At 47.0% G+C, this 24,671-nt stretch overlaps 1 protein-coding gene and 1 non-coding gene across 6 annotated transcripts in view; both read left to right on the top strand.

The window, feature by feature from the left end:
* Positions 1-24,671, top strand: part of LOC144818631 (poly [ADP-ribose] polymerase tankyrase-1) — a 682,266-nt gene that overhangs the window by 183,623 nt on the left and 473,972 nt on the right. The gene's annotated exons all lie outside the window — the stretch shown is intronic.
* Positions 127-250, top strand: LOC144820611 (U4atac minor spliceosomal RNA). Its single transcript, XR_013607888.1, has one exon. It is a non-coding gene; the product is annotated as a U4atac minor spliceosomal RNA (small nuclear RNA).

The raw sequence follows: 24,671 nt of genomic DNA, 5'->3' as shown, positions 1-24,671 counted from the left end.
GGAGGTCGATGGGAGGGAGGGGTGCTTGAGTGAAGGCCGTGATGATGCGGGTCGTCAGACTAAGGTCACCATGACTGAGGAGGGACATGAGTTACACTGGGCAGGAGCACTGTCCCACTCTCTCCATCCGTTCATGTCTTGGGGTTGGGTGACTCACCAGTGACCGGCTAGCGAGGGCAGTACTGCTGACACCAGACCACACTTTCGCATCACCAGGGCTGTGCCCTGTCATGGTGCAAATTTTGGAACCCCCTCTGTCACAAAGTTAAAACAGAATACAAGTTTGTTTGATTACAGTGGTAGATTTAGTCAGTCTGCAATAAGATCAGTTTTTAGGTCTCGGCCTGCCCTGGGCTCCCTTTCTGCCATGCTGCAATGTGTGGCCCTGTGTCCACATGGCCGCTCTGCAGACGTGCTGTGCGGGTCCAGGGGTCTTTACTGCCCACGGCACCCTCGTTACTCTTTGCTCTTGTAGGTGTCACACGCAGTCCGCTTTTTGGAGGAAGGCGTGTATGCCGTGTATATGTAGATTGTTTAAGTAACCGGGGTCGGTGAAGCGAAGCACAGACAGGTTTGAGGGGTGTTCCATCTCTCATAGTGCCCTTCAGTCTGTGGCACTGAGTCCCACTCCCAGGCGCCGCTCTCGGCCCCCTCTTGATGTGGTGCGGGGGCCTGGTCCTTCCGACGGCTGCTGGCGGCGCGGCCACTGGCCATGGTGTTTAAAGCTGCCGCAGCATGGGATTATGCACATACAGTTGCCGGTACAGCCTCAATCAACCACCACGTAGAGCGAACTCGTGCTGCGCCTATAACAACGCCCCACCCCCCACCGTGGAACCCCCAGTGTGCACAATGACCCCCTTACACACCATCCACTTAGCTGCCCATAAGTAGGGGGAAGAAAACACAATACCCGAGTTGTGGATCCAGAGTGCAGGGTGGATGGGCAGGTCTCTCTCAGGACAATGTTCCTGCTTAGATTGAGGTCAAATCGAACCTCCCAGCGATGCATTGCCTGTGAGGAGCGAGTACTATTTAGCACCTGTACTGTAGAGTCGTGCACTGCACTGTACTGTTGTCCGTGTGCTTAACCCCGCCCACCCTCTGTTGTCAATGTGCATATCCCATTGTCATTCTAAGTGTGCATAACCACACCTGCCCATCCATCGTTGTCTGTGTGCTTAACCCCACCGCCATTGTCCGTGTGCATAACCTACCCACCATTGTCTGTATGTATTATCTCGCCTGCCCGCCGTTGTCCATGTGCCTAACCCTGCCCAAAGTTGTCCATGTGCCTATTTTGGCCAGCCTGCCTTTGTTGCTGTGCATAAAGCCATTGTTTGTTTGCATAACACCACCCACCATTCTCTGTGTACATTACTGTGCATGTTGTTGTCTTTGTGCATATCCCTGCCCATCCTCCGATGTCTGTGTGCCTATCTCCATCCGGTCGTTGTTCCTGTGCATAATGCTACCCACCTGCCCTTGTCTGTGTGCATAACCCAACCTATCCAATGTTTTGGAAGGGTTGCCTGCCTGCCCTCCTGCTGCTGTCCATGTGCAGAATGCCAACCGACCACCCTCCATTGTTCGTGTGCGTATCCCCATCTGCACACCCTCTGTTGTCCGTGTGCATATCCCTATCTGCGGTTGTCCATGTGTATAATTCCGCCTGCCCTCCCATTGTTGTCTGTGTGCATAACCCCGCCCACCATTGACTAAGTGTATAACCACACCCGCCATTGTCTTGTGTGCATAAGTACATAATTACCCCCCCACCCCACTCCCGTGGAGTATACTCGCACCTCTTCCTCTACCCCCTCACACTTCGTGAAGTCAAACCCCAGCACTATTGCTTTTCTTGTTAGAGGAATATGCATGCATCCTGTTGTATCTCGTCCTGCAACCCACACTTTTCTTGCACAGGCAGCGAAATGCAATGCAATAGGTCTCACATTTGTGAGAGATTAAGCTATTGGCATTGTAAATGACAATGCCATTTATTGATCGGTCTTCAAAACAAACGCATAAATAAAAATGTTGACATTTACATTGCCAATAGCTCTAACTTTTGCAAAGGCGAGACCGTTGCATTGTAAATGCTTGTTCTTTAGGCACTCTGAGAGAGCGTGTGTTTTCTAGCTATCTCCCTCGTTTGTTTCTCTGCCCCAAATACACATGCCCGCGTACTTTGTGTAGTTGTTTTCTCCTCCCCCTTTGCTGTCTTCTCTCACAAATACTGTCTCCCTTTTCTGTGGCGCTGTTTGTTAATTGTGCTCCTTCTTCCTCCCTCCTGTCTGACCCAACATTTTGTTTTTTGATTGAATCCCCCGCACACTCCTAGTTGCTTACCCCCACCTGATCCCCACTGCTCCTCCTTCCCCTCAGTGTTTTTGTTGTTTTATTTAAATTGTTTTGTAGGGCCAGGCAGCTCTCATTTGCTGCCAGGCAGCTCCGCTTTCAGAAATGGGTTTTTGCGCTCATGAATATGTTTTTAATGTTTATTTATGGCTTCAAGTGGCAGCTACCATGCTGGATCGGTAAATAATAAAACATTAATAAAATAATGGCTGTTGTCATCCACTTGGTGCATACTTGCCTGGTGATGCATGGGCACATAAGTTATCGCGCATGCATCTCCCATTGAATAAAGCGGGTGCCAGTACCATCATGACACGAATGCGCACAATCGTGTGTCACGGCATGTCTTCTTTTAATTACAGCATTGGTAAAAAGTATTAGCATAGTCTGCAGGTCACGAAGGCAAGTACTATTGGCTATCCCAAATTTTTTTCACTTAATCAAAATGGTTTTTGACACGGTTGTGTAATTTCATTTCGATTACAGAATGAAATTTGTGGGTCCTAGGCGTTAATCTGATAGTGCTTCTCTTGTTTAGAACACATAGGCAGGAATGTTTCCCAAACTTGAATTGAATACCTGTCTTCAGTAAGTCGCTTCATTTTTAAATCTTGTGCTTAGGCTGCAAGGCTTGCACGCCATCTAGCTGTGCTCGGTTAGTCTTCTACCTATTAAGTCCGATCCAAGTTTTACATAACTCCCGTTGGGTGAGAAATGCTTGTTTAACTTGAAAACCAACTAAAGAAAGTATGCAGTGGCGAACATTCATTTTCAGTTCAGTTTACCAGGTATGTCATTTTTTTGCCCTTCAATCCAGAGCAGCGAGTGCTTCTAGAAGTAAAGCAAAACCAACTTTGTAAATAAGACTGGTGCAAGTGATGTGTTATATTTAATTTTCGTCATCATGAGGCCATAATCATTGCTTAAAATGAAAACATGCAAATGGATGTACCCACTATCTCAGAGTACCTGTTTGTTACTTTCAAGTGCTAGTCCTTGCCTATTAAATACATCATTCCATGTTGAGACGTTCTGGCACTCTGCCTTTCAAATTAAAGAAGTGCAGGTACTCTGCCCCTGATAGAATTTGCTCATTTAAAGAACGCCTATAGCTTTAAAAACTTTGGGCTTTAGTTCAACATATGAACTTCCACCAGTCATCAAGTATCGTGCCATAAAGAGAGCAGAAAGTAAGAGTACCACTTGGGGTGACATTGAGTAATAACCCATCTACCGTTTTGATCGGATTTGGAAAGTGGGAACCTTAGACCTATGCCCTTCTTTGCCATAACAGCAACCCCTCTTGTGTGGGTCCCCCACGTAGTAGCAGAAACCAAATTATATCCTTCTAGTTCATTAATCCTAAGTCTGCTGGCCTCAATGTGAGTCTCTTGTAGACAAATTATGTCTGCTTTCAGATATTGCACATCCACATTAATCCTTCGTTTTTTTCAAGGGATTATTCTGGCCACATATATTAATTGAGGCTATCCTTAATTTATTTAGCACCATTTTTAGTATACAACTTGTCCATTCTGCTGTCCTTCCTGTTTACCACTACTATTAACATTAAAGCTACCATATCTAATACAACAAGTTAGGTCAGCACTCCCACCCCGTAAACTTCCCCCTACCCTCTATCCCTAGGCAAGAAAGGTCTGAGGACCCTCGTGATGCCTCCTGCATGTAGCTGCTCTCCCCACCCCCGTCCAGCTCCACCCACCAGAAAACCAAACCAAAAATACCCTAAGAAAACCCCGACAAAAGAGAATAGAAAGCAGTTGAGCAACTTAAATAGTTAAGCTACCAAGGCCTATCGCCTTTCAAAAAAAAAAAAGTAGGCTTTATCCAATCACATAGCTCACAGTTGTCCCTCAGGCCCCTTGGAGATCCTAGTCTCTGAGATGTCATGGAGGTAGTCTTGAGCTTGCATTTCTGATGTGAATATTCTAGCAGTACCCTTATGAATAACGTTGAGTCTCGCTGGGCTAAGTAAAAAAGCCTCTGCACCTATCTTTTGGAAAGGCGAGATGTGGCAGAAGTCAGATCTCGCAAAGAAGGAGAAACTGTCTGCCGACCGTTGTGCCTCCGGTCTAGCTTTGTCAAACACTGCCTGGCGTAGGAGAAAATTGCCCCAAAAAATTAGTATGACTCTTGGTTTGTCATTCGAGTTGTTAGGGATGTGTTTCTTCTTAAGCATGAGAGGAAACGATGCACCCGCTGGATCTCCTTTTCCCAATCCCACTGCCCAGGTTCAGGAAAACCTCCTTTCAGCAGGTGCAACACAAAGCCTCTAATATCGTCCCCCTCTGCATTTTCAGGGATACCAAGCAGTCTTAAATTGTTGCGACGCTGACGATTTTCAAAGTCTTCAATCTTCCACATAACGTCCATCATACGGGATTCGTTTGTGGAGACTTGTCGGGCTGAGCTCTCTGCACCAGACTCTACTGCTCCTACTCGTTCCTCCAAGGCGGCCATTCTCTCCGTAATCTCAGCACAGGATTTGTTTACTTTCGTTTTGCTCCTTGAAGCTTCTTTGTTGCAAGATGGGCACGCTTATGTTCTTGTCTTGCTTTACCTTGTATCTGTTTAAGGGTTGCGTATATCAGTCTTTGAGGGGGGGGAGGCTCTGCTGCATTTTTCAGCTTACCTGTTGGTTGTATAGATCCGCTACCAGTGTCTCGGTTATCATGCCCACCATCCTCACTCAGAAGCTGAGTGGTTGAGTAGTCCCATTTGAGCTGGCTATGATCACAACCAGATTCTTGCAATACTCCCCTGCTTTTTGTTTTTTTCCTGCGTTTGGTTAAAGAAGGGAGTCTCTTTTGTGTACTGGGGTTAGAAAGAGGGCTATCTGACTCCCTGAGTTGTCAAAATCAGTTAGGTCACTGGGATTTGACAGTTCTGAGTCTTCATTGAGAGAAAAAAAAATTGTTCGGTTACCATTCATATGCCCAATTTCCCCTGCGTTTCCATCCTTGACTGTGGCACCATCTGCCACACTGCTAACCAGGGCTTCAAGACTCTCCACATCTCCACGTCCCGAGCTGGAGTCCCCTACATCCACCACACTGATATCGCCTTTGTTAGTATTCATATTGATACTCAGTGTCCTCCATTGACTCTTGGGACTCCGTTTCAAGTAGTAACCCTTTTGACAGTACTGGGGCAGTTCCTTCTCAGTGCTATTCGGTTTCGCTACAGATTTGCCGAGTCCAGAAAACATCCCTGGTGCCACCCGTTGCCTTACAGAGCTGGAACCAGTCGTTTCAGCTAGACGTTGCTCACGCACCTTGGGCTTCACTGCTTCCCCTTCGTTAATTCCTGCGACGGCATTAGCGTCCCCAGTTTTTCTCCCGCTCAATGCCTTCCATGAAGCCAGCAGACCTCCGCGTCCCCCTGCCGCCTCTGCTGCACCACCAGCCGCAGCGCCTTTCTCGCCACCTTCCAGTGGGGGCTTTGGTTGTTTTTGCGGCATATTTCGACCAGGGAGCCGGGATCGGCGTCTTTAACCACAACACTCCGCGAGCGCCACAAACACCGCAAACGCCTTCAGGAACGCCCAAGTAAGTCGGGAAGAGATATGTATATTAATTTTCCCTGTTGGGCGACGTTTGTTGACAGTTGCGATCAGCTTCATTTATCCGATTCATCTGATTCAATTTATCCATCTAGAGTGGGGGTTATGTAGACCATTGTGGAGCGCTGGACGAGCGGCTTCAGCAGTGATCACACAGCCGCCATCTTGCCTCCCCACGATCTCTCTGGTGCATGGTCAATACTAAAATTTCACGATGCGGGATATACCTTTTTTTCCGCCCCACATCAGGCCCATGCTAGGCTTGATTATTTTTTTGTATCTCAAGAGATTTTAACAACATCTAACATACAAAAATACCCTCGGGTGATGTCTGATCATAACCCATTAGTGTTGAAGTTCTCATTCCAGACAATAAAATCCCTTATTTCTCACTGGACTTTTAATAGAGCGTTACTATATGAGGATGACTGTGCAACATATGAGGGAGTGGATTCCTAGATTTTTAGAAGAAAATAGGGAAAGTGCGCAGGTTGAGACAATCTGGGATACACTCCAAGGTGGGATCAGAGGGGAAACAACTGGATATAGGTGGGCAGCACGGCAAAGGAGAGAAATTTTCTCCAGGAACAATATCGGAAGCTGAGTGTAGCTCAATTGATACAGGCTATCACCAACAATCGAGAAGTAGAACAGGTGCAAATCAAGGTTGCTGCTGCCAAATCCTCCATCACAGAAGTATCATCAAGCAAAGCAGCAGGGAAATATTCGGATCGGCGGTCCAGACTATATGAGTGTGGGGAAAGGGTGGGTCACGTGCTGGTGATGCGGGCGAGACCACGCACAACCCAAGGAGGCATTTCATCAACAGAAGATCCGGCGACAGGGTCGGTTACAGAACCTAGTGAAATTCGAGCTGCCTTTCACCGTTTTTATCAGAACTTTATTATGAGGATAGCAGCAATGATGAGGAAATAATGCAAAAATATCTGGCTGGAGCTCCAGCGAAGAAACTAACTCCAGAAGAGCGAGAATCCTTATAATCTCCAATAACAGAGGAGATCCATGGTGCTATCTGCTCGTTGGTAAATGGTAAGGCAGCAGGACCAGACGCTATACCTGGTGAGTTTTATAAAATATTTCCCTACAAGAAATAATGAAACCCTTTTTTTGAACACCCAGAACGGTCATGGGAAGCAGCTAATATAGTTGTCTTTCCTAAAAAAGGAAAGCCAGCTAACGAAATGGGGTCATATCGCCCTATTACTCTAATAAATAGCGACATTAAAATATACGCTAAGATATTCGCTGCTCGCCTTGTGGCCTAAATTAAGAGATTAGTTTCCCCAACCCAACATGGGTTTGTACCCAGACGCAGTACAATAGACCACATCCAGAGGGTTATCACTCTTTTTGATGCAGCAGGCATTACCGGGGACCCTATCGGGCTTATGCTGCTTGATGCAGAGAAAGCGTTCAATAGGGTCTCCTGGTCTTTTTTATGGACAACCTTAAAGGATTAGGAGAAAAATTCATCACAGCTATGAAATCAATGTATAGAAATCTCAATCATGGGGGAGATGTCGGACCCTATATTTATCAGTAGAGGTACCCGGCAGAGGTGCCCTTGTTCACCCCTACTGTTTGAGCTTTATATAGATCCGCTTGTTAGAAGGATTGAAGCTAACCACTTGATTGTCGGAGTGCGGAACATTGGGGGGGGAGTACAAAAATATTGGCTTATGCTGATGATCTCGCTACAACTACTTCCAATCCCGTGAATGCGGTAATCGAGATTGAGAAAGAAGCGAATATCTTTGGGAAATTATCGGGCTATCGTCTGAATCAAAGCAAAACTCAGATCTTGACCGGTAATGGTCTTCAGATAAACGATGCACGAGTGGTTCAGAAAGCAGTTTATTTGGGTGTAGAAATCATGGCAGATGTTTCCAAAATCATTGAAAGTAATTTAAATCCCCATATTTTTAAATGTAAAGCTGAATTTAGCAGTCTAGAGTATCTTAAGCTTACGATAGTAGGGAGATGCAAGGTCATCAAAATGATTTTTTTTTACCAAAGATTTTATATTTCTTAAGGGCTATTCCCTTGTCCATTTGTAATGCTTGGTGTTTTTCAATGAACCAACTTTTTTCTAAATTTATCTGGGCTAACTGTCGCCCTCGAAGAGCATTTAAACTACCAACTTTGCCTAGAGACAGAGGGGGGTGGGAAGTACCTAATCTTCAATTATATCATTGGGCGGTGATGCTACAGAAAATAGGGATATTGCTTAATGAGACAGATGATATAATGAGGGTAGGCTCCTCTATCTCAGTTTTTGAGTTGATTTTAGGAACTGAGGCTAAGGGGTGCCTTTTACGGCACATCAACTTTAATTATTTTAAACAAGTCAAATTCAAAACTGTAATCTGTGCTTTTAAGGTCTGGACCTCAGTTCGAAAAAAAACCTCTGTCTTAATGCCTATACCCCAATATATAGGAATAATTGTTTTCCACATATCTTCAATGATGGTCATATGAGGCATTGGCATGACAAAGGAGTACGAACAATTGGAAATCTTACAAACTAGTTTGACCTGTTATTATTTGATGTCATAACCGACAAGTTTGGGCTAGACAACCAACAGTTTTTTAAATACCTCCAAATAAGAGACTTTATAAGTAAAAAGTTGAGGGGAACCTCTGACTTTTCCAGGGCGAGGTTGATGGATGAATTATTTAACGGCTCAAGCACTTTAGGGGGATTGTATAAAATTCTAATTGACTTATTATCTGACGACCTGACCAAACATATAGAGCGTTGGCAAAATCTGCTAGAGATTGAACCTGGAGAAATCAAAGATTCACCATGGCCAAGACATCATCTTTGGCGACTAATCTACAACTGCAATGTTTTTAAACTTGGTTCAGTCTGTATATTACACCTGCAAAGATTGCTAAATGGGTTAGAGAAGCAGGCTCCACCTGCCCTCGATGCCAGTATCCAGGAGCAGACAGTGTTCATATGTTTGCCACATGTCCTGTCTTAGATGCTTTGAAACTGTGTTAGCGGCATCTTAACAACTATGTTGGGCTGGGAAATTGAACTTACTCCTCAACTAGGGGGTAGGAGGTTCTCTTTCCTCGAATCAAAATCAATCATTTTTAGGTCGAGCTGATGTTGCATTCATGCGAAGCATGAATGCATCAGCTCGACAACTTATGCTGCCCGTATTTAGGAGAGTGGACAGCTACCAGACGCGCGCTTTGACGAGGTCGGATTTCACCTCGGGAGCGAGCGTCTGATAGCTGCGCATGCGTGGTGCAAGCCCTGGCTCTCACACAGACACAGACAGCCCCCACCCCTCTGCATGCACGCACGCACACACACACACACACAGGCGCGCGCATGCACACGCAGGCATACGGCACACATACAGGCACACTATCCCCTACCTCGCATTCTCTCTCAATCACACACAGTCACGCATGCGCACACACTTTCCTTCGCGCACACACGCGCGCACACACTCCCACCTCCCCACCCCCCCAGGCATACACACAGGCACGCACGCACTTCACATCAGCCCTGGGCCCCACTCACCGACTGCGGTCTTCCGGCGGGGCTCCTCACGGCGCGGCGCGTCTCATCCTCTAAATCGGGGCTCCCTCAGGTCAGAGGAGCCCCGCAACAGGCGCCACACTCCTCCTTTTCCCCGGCCCCCTCCTGGGGACCCGGGCTACCCCGGACGTCAGGGCGCTCCATGCGCCGGTAGCTCGCAGCTCGCGGACCTCGGGAGGCGGGACTTCCGGTCGGCCGCGAGCGGATTGGCCGGCCGGGCAAGAGCTTCCGGGTCGCCGCAAGATCAGCTTTCAGCGGCGCCGGCACACGGAGCTCGCTTCTCCAGGCTCGGACTGCCCCTGTGACTTGGATTTTGCCCACCAGGACCGTCCGAGGGAAGGCGGTGAGGACTCGTTTTTAAAGGTAGTTGCATTTGTGATGAAATGCAGGCTGTGAAGACAAAAGTTCCACAATCGGGTGCCTGAATCTGAATGTCTCACTCCACATGTGCAAGTATTAAAGCAACCGGATAGCAAACACAATCACAGTCATATGAAAATGAAGGAAGTACTTCAGAACATGGGTAACAAAAATATTTTTTTTTGGATCCATTTCACGGCGAAGCCTGCAACACATCTTCCTGCCAGCAGGTCTCCCAGCCTGTTCCCAACCCGTAGTTATCTGTCAGCCCTTCTCCCAGCGCACAGCTCTCCGAGCCCATACTGTTTCCTGGCCGCACAGTTCCCTTTCCCTGTTTCTGCCCACATGTCTCGGTCTGCACCCCTCCATGCCTGTACCTCTCCCCGGCTGCTCCGCTCCATCAACCTTCGCAGCCCATTGCTCTTCCTGCCCACACATCGCCATACATTTTCCCAGCCGGTTCTGCCCTTTCTTCCCTCCTCCTCCTTTCCCCCCTTCACCTCTACCCTGTGCTGTCCTGACCTACTCCCTTTTGTACCTCATCCCCAATGCCTGCTACTCCCAGCTCCATTCACCGCGCCTTTTCGCCTCCTTCCTCAGGTAATAATAACTCCTGCGTCACATAGCGCTTCATAAAGCGCCGCTGCCATATCTAAGCCCATGAAATAAGAGAAGGTAAGAGATGGTACTATCAGTGAGTGCTACTCTCCGGTTTACTTTGAAAACATGGTCACACAACTCGGGGGTTTCCTGCAGCTTGTGTTGGGGTCCTCCAGCCTCAGTGACGTGTGGGCGCCCTTCACTGGAGCAGGCTCCCAGGGTCACACACTGACGCAGCGCTTGCACTGCTGCGGGCACCGAGGGTGCTGCACTGACTGTGGTGGTGGGCCTGGGCCAGGCCAAAAAATAGCCGAGCTTGAGTTGTGTACTTCCCTCAGATTCATCCAGTGTTTTTTTAATGACCTTTGAATCCTCCTGGCATGCGGCTTCCTGTGTTTCAGGGGGAGGAAGAGGGAACAATGGTGGCTGCGGTGCTCTTACCTCACTTTTTCTCAGAGATAGAGGCTCAGCTTTATCTCGTGGGCTAGGTGGAAAGTCTTCCCCAGAGAAGGCTCCGGGGACCGGCCTCTCAGACACACACTGGCTGGTGGTGGTGGAGTTACTCTACGCCCAGAGTCTAGCCTCTCAGACAGAGTCAAACACGGCCTCTGTGGTGGGGTTACCCGGCCTCTCGGACACAGCCTCAGTAGTGGGGTTAGCCGTCCTCACGCACAATGACTGTGGGTTCTCTAGTGAGAGACAGTGCTGCGGCACTGCGAGTCCTCTAGTGAGAGTGCTGCAGCAGTGACTGAGTGCACCAGTGAGAGAGAGGGATGCAGCACTGTGAGTGCTCTAGTGAGTGCTGCAGCAGTGACTGCGTGCTACAGTGAGAGAGAGTGCTGCAGCAGCGACTGCGTGCTACAGTGAGAGAGAGGGATGCAGCAGTGAATGATTGCTCCAGTGAGAGAGAGTGCTGCGGCACTGCGAGTGCTCTTGTGAGAGTGCTGCAGCAGTGACTGTGTGCTCCAGTGAGAGAGAGGGATGCAGCACTGTGAGTGCTCTAGTGAGTGCTGCAGCAGTAACTGCGTGCTACAGTGAGAGGGAGTGCTACAGCAGTGAATGAGTGCTACAGTGAGAGAGAGTGCTACAGCAGTGAATGAGTGCTAACGTGAGAGAGAGTGCTACAGCAGTGAATGAGTGCTCCAGTGAGAGGGAGTGCTGCGGCGCTGCGAGTGCTCTTGTGAGAGTGCTGCAGCAGTGACTGAGTGCTCCAGTGAGAGAGAGTGATGCAGCACTGTGAGTGCTATAGTGAGAGAGAGTGCTACAGCAGTGAATGAGTGCTACAGTGAGAGAGAGTGCTACAGCAGTGAATGATTGCTCCAGTGAGAGGGAGTGCTGCGGCACTGCGAGTGCTCTAGTGAGAGGGAGTGCTGCGGCACTGCGAGTGCTCTAGTGAGAGTGCTGCAGCAATTACTGAGTGCTAGTTTTAGTTAGTCATACACCATATGAATGTTACAGTCTCTTAAAGTGAAACTCCCCCAAAAGGAGTGTTATCTTCACAATATTGAGATTACAGGGGTATCCTAATAAACATAATATTGGCTGGTGATCAGGAGCGATCTGCTTCTACTCTTGCCCTTCCGGAGCAGCTATGCCAGGCTGTCTAGGGTATCTCTTTTCCAGTTTCCTAAAGTGTGTATATCTAAGATGTCTTTTATATTTGAGTTTTATTTATACCATTATTTGCCGCATTATTGACAAATATATATGATTTAGTATCCTGAAGGCATGCCTTACTTCTCTTCCCATTTAATAGGCTGTTCAAATACACTGAACATAATCTTCACAAAAGTTATTTACAAAAGTTTAATCTATTGCCATTATAAATTACAATAACTTTTATTTAAGTATTAATAAAAAAAAATTAAAAGCCATTATTTTTAATATCAATACATCTAAGTCACGTAAATACAACACATTGCATTACAAATGCTATAGGTATCACATTTGCGAAAGTTAAAACTATTAGCATTGTAAATGACAAAGCTATTAATTTCGCTATTTTCAAAACCAACACATAAGTAAAACATTTGTCATTTACAAGACCAATAGCTCAAACTTTCCTAATGCGAGACCTATTGCATTGCAAATGCTTGTTATTTATTGCTTCTACAGTCTTTAGGTTATGTTTAGCCACTCATTCGCTCGAGCCTATTCCTCCAAAATGCCAACAGTGGCTTGAAAGATTTCTATCTATATACATATTTGAAAAAGCCATTTAGTCTAGAAAAGGACGTAAATTGAAAGCCAAAGGTTTGGCTATTTGGGATCCCCTAACAAACTGGTCCTATCTGAACTGTGAATAATGAATTTCAAACATCTTGTTATGTATCTCTATTTTTCTGTAAATGTTTTGTAAAATAAAAATAAAAATAAAAAAATAATAAAGAACGCTATAGCATTGTTATGTAGTATTTTCCTATAGATAATGCATTTATCTTGTATATCAGTGGAATAGGGCTGTGGCTACATTGCTACTGTGAATGGTCACAAGTGTACCAACAATGTCAAAATGTACTTCGGGCAAATGAAATTCACATTCGTGCAGAAATGATGAAAATGGTTTGTAATTCTGGCACATTGTAAAAGGTCAATAGACTGTAAAAGTAGGGAAAAAGCAAACTCTTTACAACCCCCATGTCTTCCCCATATATTTTAGCTAAAAATGAAAAAACTGATTGATACTGCAGAGCATAAAACGTAAAGATTGCGACAAAAATGCATTTGTTTTTATCTCCTAAAGTAGCTTAAATTCTGTAGTAGGGGATCTCTGTGTATAGTCATAATCTAGTGAATAGTCCCGCCCATGTGCGTGGACCCCGGAGCAATCAAAAATAATCTTAGAGTGTCGAAAAATGCAGAAATGCACAGACACTTAAGAGAGAATTTAAAGACAGATAATGCAGCCTAGAAGGCTACACTGTCCAGTACTTCAACTAGAAATTCCACCTTAAAAATCCACAAAACAGCAAAGCCTGTACAGATTTCCCTTGCTTTCACAGCAAAATCCCTCAGGAATGATAGAGAGAAGAACCTGGACAGACAAGCCCCATAAGCTGCCATTATGTTGCTCAGAATAGGATACTGTGCCTTTAAGAGAACTTTCCAGAACTTCACAGTATCCCAGAATGCCTTGCAGGTCCCAGTTACTTTCAGTTCTTTTTTCCGGCTCCTGCAAGCAGGACCCTGGAGCATTGAGCTCTCCCTTTTCAAGGGTTTTGTTGGTGTTTTTTCACTAAATTCGATATTGGGTAATTTTTAAGTACTTTGGTGCCTTTCTTCTTGGTTTTTTGCACCCTTTTGTTGTCCATAATGCCTGCATTATTTGACAAATGCCCGGAGTGCTCCAGGAAGAAGGCCAAGTCAGACCCCCATGAGGTGTGTATCCTCTGCCTTCCCTCTTCCCACATCCCAGAGGAGTGTGAGATCTGTCAAGGCTTCTCTGGCAGGACCCTGAAGGACAAAATGAAGATCAGGCTTCAGGGACTCGAAGAAAGAAGGCTGAAGGCGCAAGGTGGGTCTGGTGGGGCTTCATTTGCCCATGCGGAGGCCTCTGGGGGACTCCCCAGGGGCAGGAAGTCCAGCAAACGTCCCCATTCTCCGCCTGGGTCGGTGGCACCCACCACGACGTCGAGAGGGAGGTCCAAGGCCGTCTCCCCAGGGCTCTGGGTCGAGAAAACGTCGCCCGTTGAGGGATTTGCATAGGCCGCCGTCGAACCCCGTGACGGTTTCTTCGTCGTTGTCTTCGACGTCGAGTGATCGGCGTCGACGGGTCCGGCGTCGGCGCTCACCGTCGAGGCGACATCGCCGTCGGGAGACAGGACATCATCGTCGTCGAGGGGATCCTCGTCGTCGAGACCGCCGTCGAAGCGGAAGAGATCGCCGGCGAGACAGAAGCGTTCGCCGTCGAGGAAGAGGTCGCCGTCAAGGCGGAAGAGGTCGCCGTCGAAGCAGTCGAGGTCGACGTCGAAACATACGAAGTCGACGTCGAGGCATACGAAGTCGACGTCGTCGCGGTCGCCGTCGAGGCGCAAGAGATCGCATTCGAGACACAGAGGATCGTCGTCGAGATGGTCCGGGTTGACGTCGAGACGTGGCAGGCGTTCGGCGCCGAAGCTGATGGGACGGTCGACGCCGAAGGGGCGCTCGCCGTCGAGGGACCTGCTTTCGACGTCTGGTCACCGGTCGTCGGCGTCGAGGGATCGTGCTGCGCGACCTAGGACTGTCGGGGGCTCCCCTCAGTCCGGGAAGGATGATGGGTCACCGGGATCGGTGTACTCGGAGGTGTATACTCCGAAGAAGTCTGTTACGCCTCCTCCGTTGCCAAGAGGTCCGCATCCGAGGGCTCCAACCCCTCCTCTGTTACCTCCGCTGCCTGCGCTTCCTACAGGACCTCAAACCCCTGTGCCTGTGAAGCCTCCACCGGTTCCACCGAGGTCGGTCTCGTTGCCCAGGCTCCCGACCCCTCCCAAGAAGACTCCTAAGTCTAAGGAACCACCCAAGCCCAAGACGGCCGTCCCGGGGAAACCGGCTGACCGTCCGAGGCTCAGGAGATCGAGATCGCGCTCCAGACGGAGAGACCGATCGAGAAGCAGACACCGGTCCTCCACCCGATCTAGACATCGCCATAGGAGGCATAGGTCCAGGTCCCGTACGACATCTAGGACCCGTTCCTATTCACCTACCTTGTCCGATTCCCCGGAGACTAGGGTGTCTCCGATCGACGACGTCGGTACATTCCAGGAGGTTCTCCCGAGGGGGGGCTGCGAAGTTGGGTATCACGGTGACGGCTCCTACACCTACGACGTCCGTGATATTTGAAACTTTGCACAAGAAGCACCTGTCTCGCCCTCTGTTGCCATTGGTGCCAGGACTGGTCGAACCTGCACAAGAGCGGTTTCTTACGCCTGCGGTGGTGAAGACTGCCCCGTCCAGGCTTCTGAAGAACTACAGGGCGCCTGACTCGGACCCTGCCTTCTTAAGGGTCGACCCAGTGCCCGACTCGGTGATAGTGACGGCGGCCAGGAAGCAACATTCTACCTCCCCGTCCTCAACCGTGCCTCCGGATAAAGAGAGCCGCTGGATTGATTCGGCGGGAAGGAAGGCCTGTGGGACTTCTTCTACCACGATGAAGGCTTCCAGCGACTCGGCATTACTGGGACGGTATGACCGTGCGCTGTGGAATTCCATGGAACAGTTCGCGGACCTTGTGCCGCGTGACAGGAAGGAGGACTTCATGGAAATCGTCAAGGAGGGGATGCTGGTCTCGAACCAGGCGATAAGTGCCACGGCGGATATCTCCTTGTTGGCTGCACATGGCTACTGCCACGGTATCAACCAACGTCGCCATGCGTGGCTCAGGCTTATGTCACTCAAGCCTGAGGCGCAACAGCGAGTGGCCAATCTGCCGTTTTCCGGAGACACGCTCTTCGGTAAACACGCAGATGACGAAATGGCCCGGATGAAGGCCGAGGCGGAAACCCTGACGGCTGTGGGCTTGGAGAAGCCCAAGGACAAGAAACCCTACCTCCAGTTCCAACGGCGGTTCGGCTCGCAGGGGAAAGGAAGAGGACAGTCTTCGGGACAACAGCAGCAGCAACAACAGTAGCAGTTCCGGAGACCCTTCCAGAAACGCCAGAGGGGTAGAGGTGGACAGCAGTCCTCTACCGTGAACAAGGGCCCGGCCGGGTCTCGACCCTGAGCGGTTACTTCCCCTTTGTCCGTTACCCGCTCCGGTGGGGGGGAAGTGTTCAACTTTTTCTGGCAGAGTGGAGAAAAATTACTCAGGACAAGTGGGTGCTGAATATTGTTTGCAATGGATACAGTCTTCGGTTCATCAGCCCTCCTCCATCGATTCCTCCAATCAGCTCGCAGTACCAGCTGCGCTAGCTGCAGGCGGAGGCCGATATCCTGTTAAGGAAAAGGGCGATAGAAGACGTACCTCTGTCTCAAAGAGGAAGAGGTCTGTACTCCCGGTTCTTTCTCGTCCCCAAGAAGGACAATAACGAGTTCAGGCCCATTCTGGACTTGCGTCAGGCAAACAAGTGGATTCGCAGAGAAAAGTTTTGCATGCTGTCGTTGCATCAGATCTACCCTCAGCTGCAACGGGGAGGTTGGATGTGTGCCATAGACCTACAGGATGCATACTTCCATGTGCCCATTGCATGCAAACACAGGAAGTTTCTGCGATTTCAAGTCGGCACCAGTCACTATCAGTACACGGTGCTTCCATTCGGGCTGAAGTCTGCGCCCAGGACATTCTCGAAGTGCATGGCAGTGGTAGCGCACACCTGAGGAAGAACAAGGTGTTTGTCTACCCGTACCTGGACGATTGGTTGATCAAGGCCTCCTCCTTCTCGGAAGCTCAAGCACACTTCCAGAAGACGTGCGTTCTCTTGAACAAGCTGGGGTTGCACATCAACATGTCCAAGTCTGTCCCGACTCCGGTCCAGTGCATCCAGTACTTGGGAGCCTCCATCAATACGCTGTCAGCAAGCGTGTCTCCTTCGGAAGAGCGACGTTTATCACTCCTTCGGAAGGCTCAGGCTCTCATGTCCACTCCATCTACGACAGTGAGGACGGTGTCTTCGCTGCTGGGTTCGATGGCCTTTTGCATCTTCCTGACGCCACATGCGCGGCTGCACATGAGACCGCTGCAGGAGTGCTTGGAGGATCAGTGGGACCAGAGGAGAGGATCTTGGGACGACAAAATACGACTGTCTCTACATGCTCTTCAGTCTCTGAAGTGGTGGTGTTCAGCGGAGAATCTCCTCAGAGGGGTTCCCTTCCACAAGGACATTCCCACACAGACTATCGTGACGGATGCTTCTCTCCGGGGCTGGGGAGCGCACTCCGGAGACCTACAGATTCAAGGGACGTGGTCCCCGACGGAGTCCACGTACCACATCAATTTCCTGGAACTCAGAGCTGCTCACTTGGCACTGAAGGCCTTTCACCCGTCCTTCCGGACCAACTCTCTGCTTGTACAGACGGACAATACGACTACGATGTATTACCTCAACAAGCAGGGGGGCTCGAGATCCCGCACTCTGTCGCAGGAGGCGCAGGCGATCTGGCACTGGCTTCTGGCCCGAGGACTGTCGATAACGGCCACCCATCTGCCAGGTGTGCAGAATGTTCAGGCAGACGAACTGAGCAGACTGATTCAGGAAAACCACAAATGGGTCATAAACGACGAAGTACTAGGAGAAGTCTTCGCAAGGTGGGGGACTCCAGACGTAGATCTGTTCGCCACCGCCGAAAACAGCAAATGCCGAGGCTTCGCCTCCAGGTACTACCAGCCAGGGACGCTGGGGAGCGCGTTATGGATCAACTGGTCGAACAGCTTTCTGTACGCTTTTCCACCCATTCCCCTGATCCCGACGGTTCTCATCAAGCTGTCCCAATCCAGGGCGAGGATGATTCTGATTGCCCCGGAATGGCCAAGACAGTGGTGGTTCACGGACCTGCTTCACCGGTCCCTCCTTCCTCACATGAAGCTGCCGTGCAGGCCGGACCTTCTCACGAAGTTTGGGGGGGCAGATGGTGCACCCCAACCTCTCGTCTTTGAGTTTGGCGGCATGGCTCCTGAAATAGTGCAATATGGCCATCTGAATCTCCCAGAGGATTGTATGGGCATACTGAAGGAGGCTAAGCGACCTTCCACTAGGACTTCTTATGCTTACAAGTGGAAGAGGTTCTGTATCTGGTGCAAGTCTAAGAACTATGACCCTACGACATGCAAGGAGGATGTCATCCTTCCATATCTGCTACATCTGGCGCAGTCTGGCCTTAATGTCCATTCCATTAAGGTTCATCTGGCTGCTTTGACTGCCTACAGGAAATGCCCTTCACAGACTTCCTTTTTCCAGATCCCTGTGATCAAAGATTTTTTGGAAGGCTTGAAGAAAGTGTTCCCTCCTGTCAGGCTTCCTTCGCCTTCATGGGACTTGAATGTGGTGCTGTCCAGATTGATGAAGGAGCCTTTTGAACCGATTCATAAGGCTTCGTTGCAGCACCTGTCCTGGAAGGCGGCGTTCCTTGTGGCCATTACATCGGCCCGCAGGGTGAGTGAAATTCAGGCATTGTGTTGCCAAGAACCTTATACTGTATTTCATGCTGCTAAGGTTGTTATGCGTACTCACCCTAAGTTTCTTCCCAAGGTTGTTTCTGATTTTCATATCAACCAGACTATAACTTTGCCTACGTTCTTACAGAATCCTTCATCTCCAGCGGAAAGGTCTTTGCATTCCCTGGACGTTAGGAGGGTGCTGAAATTTTATCTGGATAAAACCAAAGATATTCGTAGGTCAGACCAATTGTTCATCAATTATGGATCGGTCAGGACAGGTCTTTCTATCTCTAAACAGTCCATCTCGAGGTGGATTGTGTCCTGCATACAATTGTGTTACTACAAAGCTAATAAGACCTTAGGGGGCAAACCTAAGGCTCATTCCACCAGGGGCAAAGCTGCCACGACAGCTATGCTTCGTAATGTTCCCATTGCAGAGATCTGCAAGGCGGCCACTTGGAAGTCGGTCCATACCTTTGCTAAGCATTACTGCCTGGACGCTGATGCCAGGGCAGACGCTCAGGTTGGGCAGGCTTCGCTGCGGAATTTGTTCGCACAATAGTGGCACGTTATTTCTTCTTTCTCCACCGCCGCTTGGTGTGGGGATGGGCTTGCCATTCTATTCACTAGATTATGACTATACACAGAGATCCCCTACTACAGAAGGAGTAGTTTCTGTCCTGTAACTCCAGTTCTGTAGTAGGGGTATCTCTGTTATAGTCATAAGCGCCCGCCCACCTCCCCGGTGGAGAGAGAGTTTTTTCATGTAAGGAATGCTACAGGTCTGGCGTGTTACGCCTTCAAAAAGAACTGAAAGTAACTGGGACCTGCAAGGCATTCTGGGATACTGTGAAGTTCTGGAAAGTTCTCTTAAAGGCACAGTATCCTATTCTGAGCCACATAATGGCAGCCTATGGGGCTTGTCTGTCCAGGTTCTTCTCTCTATCATTCCTGAGGGATTTTGCTGTGAAAGCAAGGGAAATCTGTACAGGCTTTGCTGTTTTGTGGATTTTTATGGTGGAATTTCTAGTTGAAGTACTGGACAGTGTAGCCTTCTAGGCTGCATTATCTGTCTTTAAATTCTCTCTTAAGTGTCTGTGCATTTCTGCATTTTTCGACACTCTAAGAGATTATTTTTGATTGCTCCGGGGTCCACGCACATGGGCGGGACTATTCACTAGATTATGACTATAACAGAGATACCCCTACTACAGAACTGGAGTTACAGGACAGAAACTACTCCTTATTTCTTGTTTAACTATTAAACTGAAAGTCCCTAATGAGGACTAATTCACACTCCATTTTATTATAAATAGTTTTCTCTATTTCGCTATGTTTTTGACATGAGGTATTTTATAAGGCTTTGCCGCTGGCATTCTACCGTGTCCTTTCCAATGCCCCAGTATTTAGCTGTTAACTGCTTTGTTCTTCTTCTAAATGCTGCACATGGCTTTCTCAACGCATCATGCAAGTGCCACTTTACAAAATGGATGTTTGTGGTCACACTTCGAAATGCTCATTAGAGCTGTCGCTGAAAGACTGATCTTGCCTAAAAAACATGTGTAGGAAGCTGATCGTGTTTAGTAACCGTCGAGGCTGTGAGTTTTACTTAGCCACTCAGCGAAACCTACACTTTGTACTGCTAATCACTGTTGCATTTGCATAAGTGGATATTGCTTCACAGTTAAACATTTGTCTTATTCAGAAAAGAGCTCTTTTGGATGGAATGGTACATAGCAGACCACTACTGTCCTACGTCTAGATCTGATAGTTTTTCAACTTGATGTTCTGTTTATTTGAGAATCCTAATTTACAGGGCCAGTCTCTTTACTTATAGTGTAGTAGACGTTCACTTCTTTCTGGCTTAAAGTGATTATCATTGATTTGGCTTTTTGATAAATTCTCCCCAAGACACAAGCTTGGATTCTAGCAATGTACATTTGGTAGGGTCCCTAACGGAGTGCAGCAGTGTCACTGGTATATGTATATTGGGAATGTGCCCTGGTGTAGATGTGCTGCCTGGATCTTGACGTTTTAAAAATCATGCTAGGTGATGTTATGGGGGAGGGACGAGATTGAATGACAAGAGCCATTACCAGCGCCTCTGTCTTCCTTGTTTTAGTTCTTGCTCTATACAGATGAACCCCTTTTGCTAAGAAATTTTGTTCTAGCCTAGATATCTTAGTATATAGCTTGGGAGGGACTAAACATTTGGCTTCGTCCAAGTGCTGTATGCTGAACTTGTTCTTAAAGTGATCAATCTGAGATAATCCCTAATTGGGATATTCCATAGACAACTGTTGCCGGTTTGTGTATTTCAAAGTATGCAGAATTTGGCAAACCCCTGGCCTGATCTAACAGTACAAGGTTTGCAGACACCACTGCCATCATATTTTCTGAATTTTTGTATTGACTCAAAGATTCTGCTCATCAGTCCTCACAATCCTGATTGAATCTGTGGAACCCTTAGCCTGTGACCAAGAGATTTAATTAGATTGAAGAACCATTTAAAATAAGCTGCCTTGTGTATCTGATGATTGCACGTTCTTCTCCAACTGCTATGAGGTCCTTCTCTCTCATTCTTAGCTTCCCCAGCTGTTCACATATTCACAAAAGCGGATTAAGTTCAACTTTTCACAGGCCAAACCTCAAACATGCCTTGCCTTCTCATGTCAAATCTGCCATGTCAGGGAATTTGGCTGCCAAAGTCTTGTTTCCTTGGACGTAATTCCACCGACTAAACTTTGATTTTAATGATCTACTTCATTGATCATTAATTCAAGATTGAGTTTATTTTGACATAGATTTTTTTTAAATGGTAATACATCACTAATGTTTTTCTTCAACTATAGCTTAGACCTTAAACTGTTTACTTGCATAACTGCAATGTTTTTGGGTTTTATACTTGCACCTCAGCTTGTTTCCTATTAAGTTCAGAACATGCTGACTAATTGTTGCAGAAAAGCCAAAGAGGGTCTTCAGTGTCAAAAATTGCATTTTTAAAGTAGAGGTTTAATTTAACAACTTCCAGGGCATCCCAAAACAAGCAAAACAACAAAGTGCATCGTGCCCTGATTAGGCATACCTTCACAGGGTCTGTTTCTACCACCATTGCCCAGTCAATCAGTAGTGGAAAAGTAACTTTATGGTGGACCATATTAAGTCTGAATCTTGGAAGTATAAACCTATTTTAATTATTTGTAGTGTGGACCAAGTTAATTTAAAAACCTGCACATGATATCAGTGAGTAATACGATATTGAGCTGAAGACACATATGTTTGAGTTCAACCATGCCAATCTGAGTTAACACCTCCGGCTCATCAAATTAATTGGTTTGACCTAGCTATTTGCACAGCATCTTAATACGCCCAAAACTTGGTGTATGTGAAACCTTGTCAAATGCTAGATACTCTTGCAGTATCCACCTGTTTAGGTTGGCTTGTTGTTTCGTCCAGACCCTAAAAGAATAAGGCGTAGTCTTATATGATTTTCTTTGAAAAAAATCACACCCAGCTCTTTGTGGTACACAAGGGAAGAGCAGTTAGCAGGAACTGACAATCTCCTATGGCATGGATTTTCGGCTGTAACTTATCTGCATTAACATGTCCCCAAATGCCCGCCCATAGGTAGCAACTGAGATTTCCTGCAATATAGTTAGTTCATTTTAACTTATTTAGTTTGCATATGAGCCCAGCCGTGATCTAATACAGATATGGAGGCCAGCCGGAAAATACCAGACTGAAGGCCAATCCTAATTATTACATGTTGTAAATTACTCCTTATGTAATACAAACCCTAGGAAAGGTACGAATTCTTAATGGCACAGTGATACCCCATTGGATGGTACTATAGACTTGTTGCATACATTAGGTTACTCAGGAAACCATATACTAGCGGAGTCTGCCCCTTGTGCAAATCTCTGCACACCTACAGGGATAACTTTATCCATTGTATCAGAGAGTCATTCTAGACATTCAAATGCGCTTAGGGGAAAAAAGTGGTTTTCTGTGGGAAGATTAAACTCTAGCTGGGCGGCTGTCCTTTTGGACACATTAAGGCTCTGAGCGTTGTCTAGAGGTTTATAAAAATGAGCCAAGTGGGACCACTATGTTTTGTGATGGCAGTGGGGCAATGAACCAAAAACTTTAATAAGACCAACTCAACTAAGCTGGGGGCTCTAAAATTCGAAACACAATAACGCTCACATGTTTTCTTCCCTTTCACCTGCCAATTTACTCTCTGCGCCATTATATCATTACAAATTCCATTGATAATTCCAGCCTTTATCCCTACCCAATGAACACCCTTGTTCTTAAGTTCTCCCTAAATCTCTGTGAACGCTCATGGGGAAGGGCATTAGACAGCATGTAGAGTGGCCTCAGGAAGAAGATCCAAGAAGTTCTGCTGATGGTAAATACATTTAGGTTCCTTCCCTGGTTGGGGGGGGGGGGGGGGGGGGGGGGGCACTCAAAATAGAAATATTTTTTTTGTTAATCTTCAAACTATGCTACAGAGGATGGGTTATTCGGCAAAAGAACCAAATATGTAATCATATGGAAAACGCATCTGTTGCAGTGTCACATAATTCTAGTGTGTCTGCAGTTATTCTTCTGGAGTTGGCCATGGTATTTGTTCTGTATTGCATTGATGTGTTAATCTGTGTTCTTCGCCTGCTCTTTTTGAGCAACACTGCATGGTCATCTGTTTTCAAGACTCAGAGCCATGCTTCAGAAAAGTGTAGCATGGGTTTGGGTATTTCATGTGTATTGTTGCATGTCCATTGATTTCTTGCTTTTCTACCAATGGTGAAAGCATAATTCAACATAAACAAACCAGGTGGAGTCCAAATGGCATTTGTTGGTCTACTAATGGCTTTTCTGGCACTCAACAAATGAACACAGCAACATTATTGTATTTCTATCTTTTGGTAACCTTGGAATGAATATCTTAGGAACACATTATCATCCTTCAGTTTTTTCTTCTCGCCTCCACTTCAGATATCCCCCACAGAAATAGGAAGTCTGCCTACAGGTAAAACTGCTTCAGAATAAGTCTCAGATCCCACTCTCCTGCTTTTCTGTAATGTTGCTGGAAAGCGGCTTTAGGCAATCAGATTTTTTTTAATCACTCTATTAATTCTGCATTTGTTACCTGGCTCATCTCTTGAATGTTACATCATTGTATTGTCACATCAGTGATATATATATATATATATATATATATATATATATATATATATATATATATATAATATTCAACAAAACATTGGAAATTCTGGTAGAAGGTTTCTAGACTGTGGTTGTGTCTCCACTTCGTATATCCTGCACATTATTCTTAGTCCTTGTTCTGGTATGTTCTTGATGGTTCTTATTGGGCATTAAACCTGGAATGTTCCATACGACAACTACACCAGGCATTGCCAAGTAATAAATGAGTGTGCATGTTACAGTAACTTTTGTCATCCACCCCGCCACTATAACCCCATGTGTACGCTGTTAAAGCTTGTCATAATCCTAAAAATGTCATTCACAACTCATGTAACATGCCTTCTGTACTCCCGGTAACTTTAAGTCACCTGTCCAAGTGTGTTTATGGGGGTCTCATTGTTTTTTTTTTTTTGTAGCTAGTGTCAGCAGGATGGTGACCATTATTTTGCAGTTCACTTTTCCCCTAGTCTCTTGCTGATATTTAATGTTCTCATTCTCTGCTGTCATTCTGTTTTCCATAAATCCCTCAGCCATTGTATTCTGGTGGGGGTCACTTGATGCCTTCCATGTCATGGCAATCCATCTCTTAACCAGAATATAAACAAGATCTATAAATCTGTTTGTAGATTTATATGTTGTGAATCTTTGTAAGTGTCCTAGGCTACATGCCCCCAGGGTATCTGGCAGGTGCCTTTTCATTATCTCTGCTGTTGTGGTTATTACCTCTCCCCATATCAATGTGCACTTACTCCATGTGGTAAAAATCGGCGCTGGGAACCATGCACCTAAGACAGGCATCATCCGTTCTGTTGTGCAGCAGAACCGTACTTTTGGCAGATAAATAGGTTTGATGTACTTAATTCTCCAGTCTGTCATAGATTCACATGCTTGAATCTTCCCCTGCGTCA

This window comes from Lissotriton helveticus, chromosome 2_1 (genome assembly GCF_964261635.1).
Source record: "Lissotriton helveticus chromosome 2_1, aLisHel1.1, whole genome shotgun sequence".
NCBI lineage: Eukaryota > Metazoa > Chordata > Amphibia > Caudata > Salamandridae > Lissotriton > Lissotriton helveticus.
This window is presented reverse-complemented; position numbering and strand designations above follow the sequence as displayed.